This window comes from Cryptotermes secundus, unplaced genomic scaffold (assembly GCF_002891405.2).
Source record: "Cryptotermes secundus unplaced genomic scaffold, Csec_1.0 scaffold845, whole genome shotgun sequence".
Lineage (NCBI taxonomy): Eukaryota > Metazoa > Arthropoda > Insecta > Blattodea > Kalotermitidae > Cryptotermes > Cryptotermes secundus.
In genome coordinates, this window is record NW_019739227.1 from 81,348 (window position 1) to 89,626 (window position 8,279).

The 8,279-nt window shown below is 42.8% G+C and overlaps 1 long non-coding RNA gene across 1 annotated transcript in view; it reads left to right on the top strand.

The window, feature by feature from the left end:
* Positions 1-8,245, top strand: part of LOC117282899 — a 30,268-nt gene extending 22,023 nt beyond the window's left edge. Inside the window, exon 3 of the long non-coding RNA XR_004513808.1 lies at positions 7,826-8,245. This is a non-coding gene — a long non-coding RNA (uncharacterized LOC117282899). The remainder of the gene's footprint in view (positions 1-7,825) is intronic.
* The last annotated feature ends 34 nt before the right edge of the window (positions 8,246-8,279 follow it).

Consider the following 8,279-nt stretch of genomic DNA (forward strand, 5'->3'; position numbering starts at 1 on the left):
GAGTGATTCGCTGGTCATTTTGAATCAAATCGTCGACGAGTTTGCGATGATTATCGTCTGTGGCAGTGATCCGACGTCCGCTGCGTGTTTCATCAACAATTATGGCTTTTCCAGGCTCGCAACCATGAAATTTTATTACCCATCGATTTACAGTAGACCTATCAACAGCATCGTCAACATAAACAGATTTTAAACGACGATGAATTTCAGTAGGAGTCACTTTTTCAGCAGTTAAAAATTCGATAACAGCACGCTGTCTAACTCGCATTGACATAGCACTAGAACACGTCTCCACATTTTCCCTTCTCGAAATACACTGGATGAACGCAAAGACCTAAACCTGCGAATGCGTATTGAGGGGGAATGTTACTTCCACATGCCACCTGGTGCGCTTCAGAGGTCATTTCGTTCGCACTCTACAAGCATGTGTGCATTACTTTTCAGCCTACCTAATTATATAAATCTCCAAAAAAATAGGTAAAATAATTAATAAATAAAATTCCCAAAAATATGGTTAAAGTTCCGTAATTTAGCTTGACATCGTAAAAAAGGACTACAATTTCAAATTTGCTTAAAATCGATTCAATTATTTGTAACAATTCTTTAAATCAACTTGAAATCATTCACAAATTTTATAAATTTCCTTAAATAAAATAGATATCCACAAAAGTTTTGTCAAAACTGCTGACATTAACATGAAATCGTGCAAAAAATTATTTAAATTCCATTACTTAACTTGAATTCGTAAAAGAATTTTTCGTTAAAATTCCATAAATTAGGTTGTAATCGTTTAATATATTTCAAAAACTTTTGAATTGCATAAGGTATATTACAGTGGAACATGCATGGGAGCCCAGAATATATATAAGGAGGAGAATAAATGTAAAAATATAAAGGCTCAAAACTACTGAAGATTTTTAACAACCAGGATGAGTGATTGATCCTAACACTGAAGACTTTGTACAAAATCTTTATTGACCATCACAACACAAATATCAAAGTCAGTGCCTTGTTGTGATGTAACAGTAATTAAATAGTTTGTATATTTTAAGAAAACAGGATGCATGAAATGAGAAAAACTGAAGACTTAATTAGATATAATTAACCATATTTTGATTCAATGACCTATTATGAGATATGCTACTTAAGGTGAATACAAATGGCGTAGCATTTCCCAAATTCTCCCAGTAACTATAAGAAAATCAAAATTGGAATATTCTTTCTGAATCTTTTGTTGTCTTCTAAATAGCTACTGTTAGCACATATCAATAATATGAAGAAGGGAATAAAGAAAGCTCACAATTTACACTCTTGTCACAACTAAAAACCATATGCCTTATTTCGGGTTCACTGGTGATGTGGTGTGCTGTGCTCATTGCATTTTAATAATACAATACATTCATAAGGCATTTAATAGCAACATAAACATAAATACCCTGAGATCAAAATGGCTCAGTGACAGATAAATTTGTTAAATACAACTGCTACATGTCAAGAGACCAATAAACATGACAAAATATGATGCAAGAATGACAAGTAAATACGCTAATGCAAGAGGTTGACCTAAAGTGAAAACAACCTACCCACAGTTAATTTTCAAAATGAACATCTGAAAGCTCCCACACTTGAAGCAGAATAAGCACTGACCAAACTACGTTAGTTAGTGCATATGGGGATGATTCAATGATTGAATCCAGTATGTGATGGTTCAGATGAGTCCTAACTAAAAATTTAAAGTAACTACTGACTTAATATCAATCATATATATTTATGACTTGTCCGTTTAAACAGCCAAATGAAATCTTAAAAAACATGTTAATTTTTGTTGCACAAAACTCCTTTTTTATTTTTGGCAGCGGTTTACATCAAATAAGTATACACTATACAGTATTTTATAATAATATATGTTAACGTTATTTAAGACTTCTGTCGTTGAAAATGCCAACAATTTGTGCTCTGACAGTCTCTTCCACAGCTCGTCTCTCTTTCTCACGCTTCTTCTCTGCAATGAAACAATTCTTGTCGTAAGCACCAAATAATGGCTGTGCCATAGCTAAAGCAGTTAGTCGCTGGCTTACCACTGTGGCGCCCCGGGTTCGATCCCGGGTCTGGTAAAGTGGGATTTGTGTTGGACAAAGTGACGCTGGGGCGGGGTTTCCAGAATATTTCGGTTTCCCTTCCGAATCTTCATTCCACTAAATTCTCCACCATCAAAGTCACCCGCGGCAGGCTACAATAGGCCAATGAGTGGCCGCCGTGCCAAGTGGAACCGGTTGGACTCCAACCCCCTCAATAATCGAAGTAAAAAAAAATACAAAATTCATTTTGTGTTTTACATAAGGTTAATATTACCATATCATTCACTTTCATTTTTTGTGTTAGGTCACATATTTCCAACAACAGAAATTCACAACTTAGAAATGCATGAAAAACATAATAAAAGAACTAAAATCAATTTGAAATTATTAAGCAAAATTATGGCATGTGCCAATTTACACATTAAATATATATATATATATATATATATATCCATATTAGTTGACCTTCAATACAAAATGGTAGATAAAAACTTAAATATATATTATCTCACGGGGAGCAGGGGAGGAAATCATTAAGGTGAAGTTCTCTTTACAAAATTGCCCGCTACGCAGAAAATTTTACTGAACATAAATTTCTGTTTACAGCTGTTCAATTATCTTTCACAGCTTTATGAAGGGCGTGGTCTCAGCATCTTGTGTCCAACCACTGATCACAGTTCCACAGAATGAGTGAGCATCTCAAATGATTGTACCTCCTGAATATTACCAGACGACTGGAATGAAATATATGGACAGCATCAAAGGGACGGCTGTCTTTCTACATAAAATGAAGAAGTCATAAAGTGGAAAAAATTCAATTATGAAAGGAAGAGATCTGGCACAACAATTTGAGGAGTCCACATCATCATTTAACTCCATCACATTTTATTCACTGGTTTCAGCCGAGGGAAGAGATCTATATATAATTCCTGAATGACCAAGTCCTGCCTTACATAACTATTCCCTCTTCTCAATTAGTATATAATTTTGGCGATTCCTCAGAAATGGCACGCGATTTTCAGTCTCTGTATTCATAACAGAATGACACGGAAGGTGTCCGGCGTGTTGAACCTTGCCGAAGAAAGACGTGGGTTCACTTCTCGAGGTCACTGTTAACGAAAGAATATGGGGAGGCGTGGCGTGCGACCGGGACTGGTCGGTGGCGGGGCATGTGCTGGCGGACCTCCGTGATGAGGTGCGCTGGAAACGTGGGGTCGGTAGCTGGAGTTAGTAGCTCGCCGTACAGGAGCTCAGCTACAGATGCTTGCAGGTCCTCCTCGAATGCAGTGCGTATTCCGTGGAAAACCAGGTAACCACCTCGGTCCACTGTTGTTCTGCGTGGAAAATAATGGCGGCCTTCAGTGTCCGGCGGAAGCGTTTCACGTGTCCGTTAGCTGCTGGTTGGTGGGCGGTTATACGTGAAAGCTGGATGCCGCACAGCCTGGCCACGCCAATGATACGATGCATGAGTCGGCCACCACGAACCGCCAACAGATATGTCGGCGTAGGGCCAATTTGAGGCTTTTGAGGCAGCTGTCCTTATGTGTGAATGGTGCTGCCGGTAGCCGCACACAGGTCATAGTTGGAACGTTCCTTGCGCCGAGGGACGTGCTTGCGGGGGTACACGCAGAGGTCCGAACCCGTGTCGAACAGGAACTGCCGTTAGCTGACTTTGTCCATTATGAAGATGCGGCCTGCCGTCTTAGGGCAGATATGTGCCACCGTTGATGTATGATGCCTCAGTTTCCCTACTCGCGGTAGTAGCAGGGCGGAGTACAATTTTGGGCCCGAGAGCCGAGGCGTCGTTGGTACCAGCAGGTGGATGATGTCGCAACGTGAAGGGAATCTGCTGCACTGACGAAGGCTGCTGAAGGCGGGGCGGGAAACCTTGGAATTGAGACCTCGGTCTCTCGACTTGGGGTCGAGCACCTTGAAGTGGCCGTGGAGGCGGTCCTGTCCGGCGCTGAGTGCAGCCAATTGGAGGGAGAGGTCGGCAATCTCATGCCGAAGTGCGGCGTTCTCCGTTGGTTGACTAACGCTAGCGAGCGCCGGTTGGGTTTCGACCGCGGAGAAGCGGTCCGCACAGAGGGCTGAGGCCTATAAGTTGATCTCGTTCTGGCCGGCGAGGAAGCTCTGTACGTTGCGGGGTAGGCGGTTGGTCCAGACGCTTCGGATAATTTTATCAGACACGTTCGGTGCGAGATTCTTGAGGTATCTCCAGAACTGGGACGACTTACGTTCGCCAGTCTCCTCGACCGTGCGAAGCTGCCGAATGCCCTGCTCTGTCGATTGGGATAGCCGCCTCACAAGCTCGGTTCTCTCTATGGTATAGGGGTCTCGTTCGGGCGGAGACGTGATAAAATCCTCCACCTCTGTGGGGTACCGGTGGCCCAACTGCGAGATCACGTGGCAGAACTTGATGCGCTCGCTGCTAATACCGGCCAAGATGAATTGCGCCGTGGCCTGGGCGCTCGGGCCAGAACAGCGGAAGCCGCACGGCCACTCGGGCTACTGCTGCTTGAGTACTATCTGCGGCANCTTCACCAATGTTGGATATCGATATTCTAAGAGACAACGACGTAAAACTATGACAGATGCGTATATATGGGCGTTAACAGAGCCGTCGTCTCGATGCGGTTGCTGGAGAGCAGTTGCTGTATACTGACGTCAGAGTAGATGCGTTAACTGTCAATGTTGTAGTGAGGCCTATCGAAGAAGACCTGATGATAGCGATTTTTGAACTCCGCCTTTAATATCATTGCTTGTTGGGTGCAGCTGAAGTTGCAGTTGCGATTGTGAGCGCTGATTGGCTAGCGCACGTGATGATGTATAGGCGGGCTGGACATCGAGTGCTGGCCGCAATGTGACGTTAACTTGGCTTGAGCAGAAGGTGGATGCTGTCTGTTAGACAGACGAAGCTGCGTGCTAGTATGAGAGGGATCCCGCAGTTCATTGCCTAAAACAACAATGTTCAGGAATATATATTTAAAATTATATAAAATACTCGTTAACCAGTGGTAAATACAATACGGAAATCTTGAGAGAGGACATAGAAAAGCACTACCAATAGCAGCAGAAAAGAGAAATTTATGATCCTTCCTTTGTTAGACTGAGACATACATACTAAAAATATATATGAAAATTAAAACTGAAATTAAATGTAGATCATTTTACAGGAACAAGGATCATGGAGTGAAAAGCGAAGGTTTGAAATCTAGATGCATCTGTGGCTATGTGATCAAGCCTTATAAATTGTGCCACTTGAATTTCCAACTCTTTCTACATGAAACACTAATCTCAGTAGTAAAAACAGTGACTCATGCAGAGAAATCTAAACACAAGCTGTCCTTATGTATGTCTACGTCTGTGGTTACACCAGAAAAGTAGTTTTTTTAGTAGTGTTTGGAAGGGAACTGCACAAGAAAATTGTTGATTTACATGTGGTATAAATTGTTTGATCACACTGATTATATCTGGAAAGGAAAAAGCAGATGACAGCAGATGACCAGACACTGAAGCTCAGTGAATGAAGTTCAAGTAGCTTACAATCACAATCGACACAATTCAAGGACACTTGTTGCCTGACGATGCTACAGTGCCACACATAATAGTGTACAAATTCTGTGGAAACGTTTGAAATTTAAAGGCTATAAGTACACACTCCTGAAACATGTACATATGTAAGAGAAATGAAGTCCACTACAAATTTTGCTTGGACAGTTGGTCGAGAGCTAGGCAATCAGGAGCTAGTAACCATTCGCTGCTTAGCAACGGCTCAGTAAACAGTCGGTGATAATTAAAGCCTGCAACTTTACGGACATCCATGCTAACAAATCTGCTTGAATTTTTACTTGGCCTTGATATTTCGCCTTCAACCGAGACACTGATTTTACGTTTTGAAAGAAAAGACCAATTAGGCTTAAGTTTCGTGAAATTGTTCGAGAATTCCAACTTTGACAACTTATACGGAAATCCTGAGTGCCTCGTTTTATTAAATACTTTTTCGATGTCCAAGAACAGCAGAGCCGTAGATATTTTATTGTTGAAATTAAGGGTGACGGTGTCCGCCAGCCTCATACGTCCATAGAAGTGGCGCACGAATGACTGGGGTTTCCACGCTGATTATGCATGACTGCATACGGCTTATATTGTGTAGGAAATTTGATCTTAAAAAATGTTGGTAATTGTTCCCAACCCACTGTACACGCAAGACTTAGCTCCATTCGTCTTCTTTCTCTGCCCCTAGATCAGAATCAAGTTGAAGGGGCAAAGATTTGTTACAGTTGAGGAAATTCAAACGGAATTGGAAACGGTACTATATACCCTAACAAAGAAAGACTTCCAGGGTGCATTTCAAGAGTTGCAGAAACGCTTTGATTTGTGTATGCCCTCCCAAGTGTACTGCTTTGAAGGTGATGGTACAGAATTAGATCCAGTTAAGACGTAATAGTTTTTATTAATATATTTTATAACCTTTTGGATTGCATAATGTATATTACAGTGGAACATGAATGGGAGGCCAGAAAATATATTGTGACATGTTGACCTCTGAATGACCCCCCCCCCCCCCCCCCCGCGGCCAGCCGTGATGCTCCGAGCGAAGCCGAAGCGAGCCGATGTTAGCCGAGTCCTAGATCCTGGTCGCTAGGCAAGGCAAGTCAACAGCGGTGACGTCACCAAGTAGTAACGGCGGTTACTTCCGGACAGCGTTACATAGCATCACAGCGTCAGGCAACAAGGGTGCATATTACGTGGCCGGATTCTGTATTGTCCGATCGAGGCTACATCAGGAGCAGCGAAGGCTATTCACAGTCAGTTGTACTGTGACAGTCAGCCAGTCAGTGCGTTACCAACGAGTTCTCAGTTCGCAAGTTACGAGCTACAGCCGTGTGTGCGATAACCAGTGATAACCAGTCGTATTTGGAGTGAGTAATTCAGGGAGACATGTATAGCTCCCGCATTATTAGTACGTGAAGACTCTCGAAGAGTGTGTTAAGAGATTTTGTTCTGGGGTTTGTAAAGTGTGGAATCCCATAACATTGTTATCATTAATTGTAGCCGTTACTTGAAGATTGTTAAATAAACCAATTAACCATCTCTACGGCGTCTTCAGTAAAGTAAACACGTTACATTGGTGTCAGAAGTGGGATTAGAGCTTACACACGTGATCAACGAGATTCGACACGTGACAATTTGGTGTCAGATTTATGCTACGAACTTGAACACGCTTCAACGAATTCTACTACCGCACAATGGAGATGCAGCAAATGATGGAAATGCTTCTCAAGGAAATCAGAGCTAGCCAAGAAAAAATGGAGGCAAAATTGGACGCCAGCATGAAAACCCATCAAGAAGAGATGAGGGCAAGCCAAATAAAATCAGATGCCGACCGAGTGCGGAGGGAAGACAGAATGGAGGCCGATAGGAAAACCGGCCATAGAGAATTGCTGGCCTTAATGGAGGCCAACCAAATAAAAGCAGATGCAGACAAAGAGGATTTCCTGGCGAAATTAGAATCCAATCAAGAAAAAGCAAATATCATGCTGGCAAAATTAGACGCCTACCAAGAAACGGCGGCGGCCGATAGGAAGGCCGACAAGGAAGAATTGAAGGCCGCAATGCAATCTATGCGAACAGAATTAGATGATGAAATCCAACATAGAGTTGAATGCATTTTGACCATCGTTGTACACGACAAACGAAATATCCAGGAAGAACTAACGAAAACCTGTGCAGCAATTGAAGAGACCAAACGAGATGTCCAGGCACGGTTGGACGTAGTGCAAATGAAGGCCGAGCGGGGACCTACATCAACAATCGTCGCGAGCACAGCTCAGCCACCGACATTCAACGGGAACTCAACGTGGAGTGTATTCAGGCGACAATTCGAGACCGTGGCAGAGCACAACCAATGGTCGGACCGGGAAAAATCGACATACCTAATTACTGCCTTGAAGGGTCGGGCGGCAGAAGTGCTACCCGGCATTCCGACAAATACAACTTATGAGGAAACACTTCAGGCTCTGGAGGACCGTTTTGGGGACCAACACTTTGCAACTACGTACCACTGCCAGTTAAGAACAAGGACGCAGAAACCTGCAGAATCCCTGCAAGATTTTGCCACTGCCATTGAACTGCTCGCTCTTCGTGCCTACTCCAATCTACCTGCAAACCACATTGGAAGAGAGGCAGGAAAATCGT